Below are 11,951 nucleotides of genomic sequence, written 5' to 3'. Positions count from 1 at the left end.
CAGAAGAGAAGAAGGGACAAAGAAGGGACAAAGTGGGACAAAATAAGGACAGAAGAAAAGGGAAAGGGGACATTAAGGTGAAGCAGTCCTCTAAAGACACAAAAGACAATAATACAAGAAACAACACTTCTATTGCCTCTCCCTCTATGATACGCACTTCCGGGTTGGAGCGAGTAGTTGCATTCCGCTTCGCTCCACAGGTAGTATTACATTTCATTTCATTACAGTACAACAGTTTGATTTGTTTGATCTTAGCTGGCTACATAGCCGTCTTTGTATCCAAGATAATTGTGTAGTCTAGAGTAATTGTCGAGGTTACCTAGCCAGCTACACTTTCAAACAAAGTCAACAACGCAGCCACTGCTAGCTAGCCTATTTCACCAGCCAGCAGTACTATATCATTTTAGTCAATAAGATTTTTTGCAACGTAAGCTTAAACTTTCTGAACATTCGAGACGTGTAGTCCACTTGTCATTCCAATCTCCTTTGCATTAGCGTAGCCTCTTCTGTAGCCTGTCAACTATGTGTCTGTCTATCCCTGTTCTCTCCTCTCTGCATAGACCATACAAACGCTTCACACCGCGTGGCCGCTGCTACTCTAACCTGGTGGTACCAGCGCGCACGACCCACGTGGAGTTCCAGGTCTCAGGCAGCCTCTGGAACTGCCGATCTGCGGCCAACAAGGCAGAGTTCATCTCAGCCTATGCTTCCCTCCAGTCCCTCGACTTCTTGGCACTGACGGAAACATGGATTACCAATGATAACACTGCTACTCCTACTGCTCTCTCCTCGTCTGCCCACGTGTTCTCGCACACCCCGAGAGCTTCTGGTCAGCGGGGTGGTGGCACTGGGATCCTCATCTCTCCCAAGTGGACATTTTCTCTTTCTCCCCTGACCCATCTGTCTATCGCCTCCTTTGAATTCCATGCTGTCACAGTTACCAGCCCTTTCAAGCTTAACATCCTTATCATTTATCGCCCTCCAGGTTCCCTTGGAGAGTTCATCAATGAGCTTGACGCCCTGATAAGTTCCTTTCCTGAGGATGGCTCACCTCTCACAGTTCTGGGTGACTTTAATCTCCCCACGTCTACCTTTGACTCATTCCTCTCTGCCTCCTTCTTTCCACTCCTCTCCTCTTTTGACCTCACCCTCTCACCTTCCCCCCCTACTCACAAGGCAGGCAATACGCTTGACCTCATCTTTACTAGATGCTGTTCTTCCACTAATCTCATTGCAACTCCCCTCCAAGTCTCCGACCACTACCTTGTATCCTTTTCCCTCTCGCTCTCATCCAACACTTCCCACACTGCCCCTACTCGGATGGTATCGCGCCGTCCCAACCTTCGCTCTCTCTCCCCCGCTACTCTCTCCTCTTCCATCCTATCATCTCTTCCCTCTGCCCAAACCTTCTCCAACCTATCTCCTGATTCTGCCTCCTCAACCCTCCTCTCCTCCCTTTCTGCATCCTTTGACTCTCTATGTCCCCTATCCTCCAGGCCGGCTCGGTCCTCCCCTCCTGCTCCGTGGCTTGACGACTCATTGCGAGCTCACAGAACAGGGCTCCGGGCAGCCGAGCGGAAATGGAGGAAAACTCGCCTCCCTGCGGACCTGGCATCCTTTCACTCCCTCCTCTCTACATTCTCCTCTTCTGTCTCTGCTGCTAAAGCCAATTTCTACCACTCTAAATTCCAAGCATCTGCCTCTAACCCTAGGAAGCTCTTTGCCACCTTCTCCTCCCTCCTGAATCCTCCTCCCCCCTCCTCCCTCTCTGCGGATGACTTCGTCAACCATTTTGAAAAGAAGGTCGACGACATCCGATCCTCGTTTGCTAAGTCAAACGACACCGCTGGTTCTGCTCACACTGCCCTACCCTGTGCTTTGACCTCTTTCTCCCCTCTCTCTCCAGATGAAATCTCGCGTCTTGTGACGGCCGGCCGCCCAACAACCTGCCCGCTTGACCCTATCCCCTCCTCTCTTCTCCAGACCATTTCCGGAGACCTTCTCCCTTACCTCACCTCGCTCATCAACTCATCCTTGACCGCTGGCTACGTCCCTTCCGTCTTCAAGAGAGCGAGAGTTGCACCCCTTCTGAAAAAACCTACACTCGATCCCTCTGATGTCAATAACTACAGACCAGTATCCCTTCTTTCTTTTCTCTCCAAAACTCTTGAACGTGCCGTCCTTGGCCAGCTCTCCTGCTATCTCTCTCAGAATGACCTTCTTGATCCAAATCAGTCAGGTTTCAAGACTAGTCATTCAACTGAGACTGCTCTTCTCTGTGTCACGGAGGCGCTCCGCACTGCTAAAGCTAACTCTCTCTCCTCTGCTCTCATCCTTCTAGACCTATCGGCTGCCTTTGATACTGTGAACCATCAGATCCTCCTCTCCACCCTCTCCGAGCTGGGCATCTCCGGCAAGGTCCACGCTTGGATTGCGTCCTACCTGACAGGTCGCTCCTACCAGGTGGCGTGGCGAGAATCTGTCTCCGCACCACGTGCTCTCACCACTGGTGTCCCCCAGGGCTCTGTTCTAGGCCCTCTCCTATTCTCGCTATACACCAAGTCACTTGGCTCTGTCATATCCTCACATGGTCTCTCCTATCATTGCTATGCAGACGACACACAATTAATCTTCTCCTTTCCCCCCTCTGATAACCAGGTGGTGAATCGCATCTCTGCATGTCTGGCAGACATATCAGTGTGGATGACGGATCACCACCTCAAGCTGAACCTCGGCAAGACGGAGCTGCTCTTCCTCCCGGGGAAGGACTGCCCGTTCCATGATCTCGCCATCACGGTTGACAACTCCATTGTGTCCTCCTCCCAGAGTGCTAAGAACCTTGGCGTGATCCTGGACAACACCCTGTCGTTCTCAACTAACATCAAGGCGGTGACCCGTTCCTGTAGGTTCATGCTCTACAACATTCGCAGAGTACGACCCTGCCTCACGCAGGAAGCGGCGCAGGTCCTAATCCAGGCACTTGTCATCTCCCGTCTGGATTACTGCAACTCGCTGTTGGCTGGGCTCCCTGCCTGTGCCATTAAACCCCTACAACTCATCCAGAACGCCGCAGCCCGTCTGGTGTTCAACTTTCCCAAGTTCTCTCACGTCACCCCGCTCCTCCGCTCTCTCCACTGGCTTCCAGTTGAAGCTCGCATCCGCTACAAGACCATGGTGCTTGCCTACGGAGCTGTGAGGGGAACGGCACCTCCGTACCTTCAGGCTCTGATCAGGCCCTACACCCAAACAAGGGCACTGCGTTCATCCACCTCTGGCCTGCTCGCCTCCCTACCTCTGAGGAAGTACAGTTCCCGCTCAGCCCAGTCAAAACTGTTCGCTGCTCTGGCACCCCAATGGTGGAACAAACTCCCTCACGACGCCAGGTCAGCGGAGTCAATCACCACCTTCTGGAGACACCTGAAACCCCACCTCTTTAAGGAATACCTAGGATAGGATAAAGTAATCCTTCTAACCCCCCCCTCCCCCCCCTTAAAAGAGTTAGATGCACTATTGTAAAGTGGTTGTTCCACTGGATATCATAAGGTGAATGCACCAATTTGTAAGTCGCTCTGGATAAGAGCGTCTGCTAAATGACTTAAATGTAATGTAAATGTAAAATGTAATGGGAGTCTACATGACAGGTACTGTGTGGGGAGGCTAGTCTACATGACAGATACTGTGTGGGGAGGCTAGTCTACATGACAGATACTGTGTGGGGAGGCTAGTCTACATGACAGATACTGTGTGGGGAGGCTAGTCTACATGACAGATACTGTGTGGGGAGGCTAGTCTACATGACAGATACTGTGTGGGGAGGCTAGTCTACATGACAGATACTGTGTGAGGAGTCTAGTCTACATGACAGATACTGTGTGGGGAGGCTAGTCTACATGACAGATACTGTGTGGGGAGGCTAGTCTACATGACAGATACTGTGCAGGGAGGCTAGTCTACATGACAGATACTGTGTGGGGAGTCTACATGACAGATACTGTGTGGGGAGGCTAGTCTACATGACAGATACTGTGTGGGGAGGCTAGTCTACATGACAGATACTGTGCAGGGAGGCTAGTCTACATGACAGATACTGTGTGTGGAGGCTAGTCTACATGACAGATACTGTGTGGGGAGGCTAGTCTACATGACAGATACTGTGTGGGGAGTCTAGTCTACATGACAGATACTGTGTGGGGAGGCTAGTCTACATGACAGATACTGTGTGGGGAGTCTACATGACAGATACTGTGTGGGGAGGCTAGTCTACATGACAGATACTGTGTGGGGAGTCTACATGACAGATACTGTGCGGGGAGGCTAGTCTACATGACAGATACTGTGTGGGGAGTCTACATGACAGATACTGTGTGGGGAGGCTAGTCTACATGACAGATACTGTGTGGGGAGGCTAGTCTACATGACAGATACTGTGTGGGGAGTCTACATGACAGGTACTGTGTGGGGAGTCTACATGACAGATACTGTGTGGGGAGTCTACATGACAGGTACTGTGTGGGGAGGCTAGTCTACATGACAGATACTGTGTGGGGAGTCTACATGACAGGTACTGTGTGGGGAGTCTACATGACAGGTACTGTGTGGGGAGTCTACATGACAGATACTGTGTGGGGAGTCTACATGACAGATACTGTTTTGGGAGGCTAGTCTACATGACATATACTGTGTGGGGAGGCTAGTCTACATGACAGATACTGTGTGGGGAGTCTACATGACAGATACTGTGTGGGGAGGCTAGTCTACATGACATACTGTGTGGGGAGTCTACATGACAGATACTATGTGGGGAGGCTAGTCTACATGACAGATACTGTGTGGGGAGTCTACATGACAGATACTATGTGGGGAGGCTAGTCTACATGACAGATACTGTGCGGGGAGGCTAGTCTACATGACAGATACTGTGCGGGGAGGCTAGTCTACATGACAGATACTGAGTGGGGAGTCTACATGACAGATACTGAGTGGGGAGTCTACATGACAGATACTGTGTGGGGAGGCTAGTCTACATGACAGATACTGTGTGGGGAGTCTACATGACAGATACTGTGCGGGGAGGCTAGTCTACATGACAGATACTGTGCGGGGAGGCTAGTCCACATGACAGATACTGTGCGGGGAGGCTAGTCTACATGACAGATACTGTGCGGGGAGGCTAGTCTACATGACAGATACTGTGCGGGGAGGCTAGTCTACATGACAGATACTGTGTGGGGAGGCTAGTCTACATGACAGATACTGTGTGGGGAGGCTAGTCTACATGACAGATACTGTGCGGGGAGGCTAGTCTACATGACAGATACTGTGCGGGGAGGCTAGTCTACATGACAGGTACTGTGCGGGGAGTCTAGTCTACATGACAGATACTGTGCGGGGAGGCTAGTCTACATGACAGGTACTGTGTGCGGAGGCTAGTCTACATGACAGGTACTGTGTGGGGAGGCTAGTCTACATGACAGGTACTGTGTGGGGAGGCTAGTCTACATGACAGGTACTGTGTGGGGAGGCTAGTCTACATGACAGGTACTGTGTGGGGAGGCTAGTCTACATGACAGGTACTGTGTGGGGAGGCTAGTCTACATGACATATACTGTGTGGGGAGGCTAGTCTGCATGACAGATACTGTGTGGGGAGGCTAGTCTACATGACATATACTGTGTGGGGAGGCTAGTCTACATGACATATACTGTGTGGGGAGGCTAGTCTACATGACAGATACTGTGTGGGGAGTCTACATGACAGATACTGTGCAGGGAGGCTAGTCTACATGACAGATACTGTATGGGGAGTCTACATGACAGATACTGTGTGGGGAGTCTACATGACAGGTACTGTGTGGGGAGGCTAGTCTACATGACAGATACTGTATGGGGAGTCTACATGACAGATACTGTGTGGGGAGTCTACATGACAGATACTGTGCAGGGAGGCTAGTCTACATGACAGATACTGAGTGGGGAGTCTACATGACAGATACTGAGTGGGGAGTCTACATGACAGATACTGAGTGGGGAGTCTACATGACAGATACTGAGTGGGGAGTCTACATGACAGATACTGAGTGGGGAGTCTACATGACAGATACTGAGTGGGGAGTCTACATGACAGATACTGAGTGGGGAGTCTACATGACAGATACTGAGTGGGGAGTCTACATGACAGATACTGTGTGGGGAGTCTACATGACAGATACTGTGTTGGGAGGCTAGTCTACATGACAGATACTGTGTGGGGAGTCTACATGACAGATACTGTGTGGGGAGGCTACATGACAGATACTGTGTGGGGAGGCTAGTCTACATGACAGATACTGTGCGGGGAGGCTAGTCTACATGACAGATACTGTGCGGGGAGGCTAGTCTACATGACAGATACTGTGCGGGGAGGCTAGTCTACATGACAGATACTGTGCGGGGAGGCTAGTCTACATGACAGATACTGTGTGGGGAGTCTAGTCTACATGACAGATACTGTGCGGGGAGGCTAGTCTACATGACAGATACTGTGCGGGGAGGCTAGTCTACATGACAGATACTGTGCGGGGAGGCTAGTCTACATGACAGATACTGTGCGGGGAGGCTAGTCTACATGACAGATACTGTGCGGGGAGGCTAGTCTACAAGACAGATACTGAGTGGGGAGTCTACATGACAGATACTGAGTGGGGAGTCTACATGACAGATACTGAGTGGGGAGTCTACATGACAGATACTGAGTGGGGAGTCTACATGACAGATACTGTTTGGGGAGGCTAGTCTACATGACAGATACTGTGTGGGGAGTCTACATGACATATACTGTGTTGGGAGGCTAGTCTACATGACAGATACTGTGCGGGGAGGCTAGTCTACATGACAGATACTGTGCGGGGAGGCTAGTCTACATGACAGATACTGTGCGGGGAGGCTAGTCTACATGACAGATACTGTGCGGGGAGGCTAGTCTACATGACAGATACTGTGCGGGGAGGCTAGTCTACATGACAGATACTGTGCGGGGAGGCTAGTCTACATGACAGATACTGTGCGGGGAGGCTAGTCTACATGACAGATACTGTGTGGGGAGGCTAGTCTACATGACAGATACTGTGTGGGGAGTCTACATGACAGATACTGTGTGGGGAGGCTAGTCTACATGCAGGTACTGTGTTGGGAGGCTAGTCTACATGACAGATACTGTGTGGGGAGGCTAGTCTACATGACAGATACTGTGTGGGGAGGCTAGTCTACATGACAGATACTGTGTGGGGAGTCTACATGACAGATACTGTGCGGGGAGGCTAGTCTACATGACAGATACTGTGTGGGGAGGCTAGTCTACATGACATATACTGTGTGGGGAGGCTAGTCTACATGACATATACTGTGTGGGGAGGCTAGTCTACATGACATATACTGTGTGGGGAGGCTAGTCTACATGACAGATACTGTGTGGGGAGGCTAGTCTACATGACAGATACTGTGTGGGGAGTCTACATGACAGATACTGTGTGGGGAGGCTAGTCTACATGACAGATACTGTGTGGGGAGGCTAGTCTACATGACAGATACTGTGTGGGGAGGCTAGTCTACATGACAGATACTGTGTGGGGAGGCTAGTCTACATGACAGATACTGTGTGGGGAGGCTAGTCTACATGACAGATACTGTGTGGGGAGGCTAGTCTACATGACATATACTGTGTGGGGAGTCTACATGACAGATACTGTGTGGGGAGGCTAGTCTACATGACAGATACTGTGTGGGGAGGCTAGTCTACATGACATATACTGTGTGGGGAGTCTACATGACAGATACTGTGTGGGGAGGCTAGTCTACATGACATATACTGTGTGGGGAGGCTAGTCTACATGACAGATACTGTGTGGGGAGTCTACATGACAGATACTGTGTGAGGAGTCTAGTCTACATGACAGATACTGTGTGGGGAGGCTAGTCTACATGACAGATACTGTGTGGGGAGGCTAGTCTACATGACATATACTGTGTGGGGAGGCTAGTCTACATGACAGATACTGTGTGGGGAGGCTAGTCTACATGACAGATACTGTGTGGGGAGGCTAGTCTACATGACATATACTGTGTGGGGAGTCTACATGACAGATACTGTGTGGGGAGGCTAGTCTACATGACATATACTGTGTGTGGAGTCTACATGACAGATACTGTGTGGGGAGGCTAGTCTACATGACAGATACTGTGTGGGGAGGCTAGTCTACATGACAGATACTGTGTGGGGAGGCTAGTCTACATGACAGATACTGTGTGGGGAGGCTAGTCTACATGACAGGTACTGTGTGGGGAGGCTAGTCTACATGACAGATACTGTGTGGGGAGGCTAGTCTACATGACAGGTACTGTGTGGGGAGGCTAGTCTACATGACAGATACTGTTTGGGGAGGCTAGTCTACATGACAGATACTGTGTGGGGAGGCTAGTCTACATGACAGATACTGTGTGGGGAGGCTAGTCTACATGACAGATACTGTGTGGGGAGGCTAGTCTACATGACAGGTACTGTGTGGGGAGGCTAGTCTACATGACAGGTACTGTGTGGGGAGGCTAGTCTACATGACAGGTACTGTGTGGGGAGGCTAGTCTACATGACATATACTGTGTGGGGAGTCTAGTCTACATGACATATACTGTGTGGGGAGTCTACATGACAGATACTGTGTGGGGAGTCTACATGACATATACTGTGTGGGGAGTCTACATGACATATACTGTGTTGGGAGGCTAGTCTACATGACATATACTGTGTGGGGAGGCTAGTCTACATGACAGATACTGTGTGGGGAGTCTACATGACAGATACTGTGTGGGGAGGCTAGTCTACATGACATACTGTGTGGGGAGTCTACATGACAGATACTGTGCGGGGAGGCTAGTCTACATGACATACTGTGTGGGGAGTCTACATGACAGATACTATGTGGGGAGGCTAGTCTACATGACAGATACTGTGCGGGGAGGCTAGTCTACATGACAGATACTGTGCGGGGAGGCTAGTCTACATGACAGATACTGAGTGGGGAGTCTACATGACAGATACTGAGTGGGGAGTCTACATGACAGATACTGTGTGGGGAGGCTAGTCTACATGACAGATACTGTGTGGGGAGTCTACATGACATATACTGTGTTGGGAGGCTAGTCTACATGACAGATACTGTGTGGGGAGGCTAGTCTACATGACAGATACTGTGTGGGGAGTCTACATGACAGATACTGTGTGGGGAGGCTAGTCTACATGACATACTGTGTGGGGAGTCTACATGACAGATACTGTGCGGGGAGGCTAGTCTACATGACATACTGTGTGGGGAGTCTACATGACAGATACTATGTGGGGAGGCTAGTCTACATGACAGATACTGTGCGGGGAGGCTAGTCTACATGACAGATACTGTGCGGGGAGGCTAGTCTACATGACAGATACTGAGTGGGGAGTCTACATGACAGATACTGAGTGGGGAGTCTACATGACAGATACTGTGTGGGGAGGCTAGTCTACATGACAGATACTGTGTGGGGAGTCTACATGACAGATACTGTGCGGGGAGGCTAGTCTACATGACAGATACTGTGCGGGGAGGCTAGTCTACATGACAGATACTGTGCGGGGAGGCTAGTCTACATGACAGATACTGTGCGGGGAGGCTAGTCTACATGACAGATACTGTGCGGGGAGGCTAGTCTACATGACAGATACTGTGCGGGGAGGCTAGTCTACATGACAGATACTGTGCGGGGAGGCTAGTCTACATGACAGATACTGTGCGGGGAGGCTAGTCTACATGACAGATACTGTGCGGGGAGGCTAGTCTACATGACAGATACTGTGTGGGGAGGCTAGTCTACATGACAGATACTGTGCGGGGAGGCTAGTCTACATGACAGATACTGTGCGGGGAGGCTAGTCTACATGACAGGTACTGTGCGGGGAGTCTAGTCTACATGACAGGTACTGTGTGGGGAGGCTAGTCTACATGACAGGTACTGTGTGGGGAGGCTAGTCTACATGACAGGTACTGTGTGGGGAGGCTAGTCTACATGACAGATACTGTGTGGGGAGGCTAGTCTACATGACATATACTGTGTGGGGAGGCTAGTCTACATGACAGATACTGTGTGGGGAGTCTACATGACAGATACTGTGCAGGGAGGCTAGTCTACATGACAGATACTGTATGGGGAGTCTACATGACAGATACTGTGTGGGGAGTCTACATGACAGGTACTGTGTGGGGAGGCTAGTCTACATGACAGATACTGTGTGGGGAGGCTAGTCTACATGACAGATACTGTGCAGGGAGGCTAGTCTACATGACAGATACTGTATGGGGAGTCTACATGACAGATACTGTGTGGGGAGTCTACATGACAGATACTGTGCAGGGAGGCTAGTCTACATGACAGATACTGAGTGGGGAGTCTACATGACAGATACTGAGTGGGGAGTCTACATGACAGATACTGAGTGGGGAGTCTACATGACAGATACTGAGTGGGGAGTCTACATGACAGATACTGAGTGGGGAGTCTACATGACAGATACTGAGTGGGGAGTCTACATGACAGATACTGAGTGGGGAGTCTACATGACAGATACTGTGTGGGGAGTCTAGTCTACATGACAGATACTGTGTGGGGAGTCTACATGACAGATACTGTGTTGGGAGGCTAGTCTACATGACAGATACTGTGTGGGGAGTCTACATGACAGATACTGTGTGGGGAGTCTACATGACAGATACTGTGTGGGGAGTCTACATGACAGATACTGTGTGGGGAGTCTACATGACAGATACTGTGTGGGGAGTCTAGTCTACATGACAGATACTGTGTGGGGAGGCTAGTCTACATGACAGATACTGTGTGGGGAGGCTAGTCTACATGACAGATACTGTGTGGGGAGGCTAGTCTACATGACAGATACTGTGTGGGGAGGCTAGTGTACATGACATATACTGTGTGGGGAGGCTAGTCTACATGACATATACTGTGTGGGGAGGCTAGTCTACATGACAGATACTGTGCGGGGAGGCTAGTCTACATGACAGATACTGTGCGGGGAGGCTAGTCTACATGACAGATACTGTGCGGGGAGGCTAGTCTACATGACAGATACTGTGCGGGAAGGCTAGTCTACATGACAGATACTGTGCGGGGAGGCTAGTCTACATGACAGATACTGTGTGGGGAGGCTAGTCTACATGACAGATACTGTGTGGGGAGGCTAGTCTACATGACAGATACTGTGTGGGGAGGCTAGTCTACATGACAGATACTGTGTGGGGAGGCTAGTCTACATGACAGATACTGTGTGGGGAGTCTACATGACAGATACTGTGTGGGGAGGCTAGTCTACATGACAGATACTGTGTGGGGAGGCTAGTCTACATGACATATACTGTGTGGGGAGGCTAGTCTACATGACAGATACTGTGTGGGGAGGCTAGTCTACATGACAGATACTGTGCGGGGAGGCTAGTCTACATGACAGATACTGTGCGGGGAGGCTAGTCTACATGACAGATACTGTACGGGAAGGCTAGTCTACATGACAGATACTGTGCGGGGAGGCTAGTCTACATGACAGATACTGTGTGGGGAGGCTAGTCTGCATGACAGATACTGTGTGGGGAGGCTAGTCTACATGACAGATACTGTGTGGGGAGGCTAGTCTACATGACAGATACTGTGTGGGGTGGCTAGTCTACATGACAGATACTGTGCGGGGAGGCTAGTCTACATGACAGATACTGTGCGGGGAGGCTAGTCTACATGACAGATACTGTGCGGGGAGGCTAGTCTACATGACAGATACTGTGCGGGGAGGCTAGTCTACATGACAGATACTGTGCGGGGAGGCTAGTCTACATGACAGATACTGTGCGGGGAGGCTAGTCTACTTGACAGATACTGTGCGGG

The sequence above is a fragment of the Salvelinus namaycush genome, chromosome 4, assembly GCF_016432855.1.
Source record: "Salvelinus namaycush isolate Seneca chromosome 4, SaNama_1.0, whole genome shotgun sequence".
NCBI classification, from domain to species: domain Eukaryota; kingdom Metazoa; phylum Chordata; class Actinopteri; order Salmoniformes; family Salmonidae; genus Salvelinus; species Salvelinus namaycush.
Note: the sequence above shows the minus strand (reverse complement) of the source record.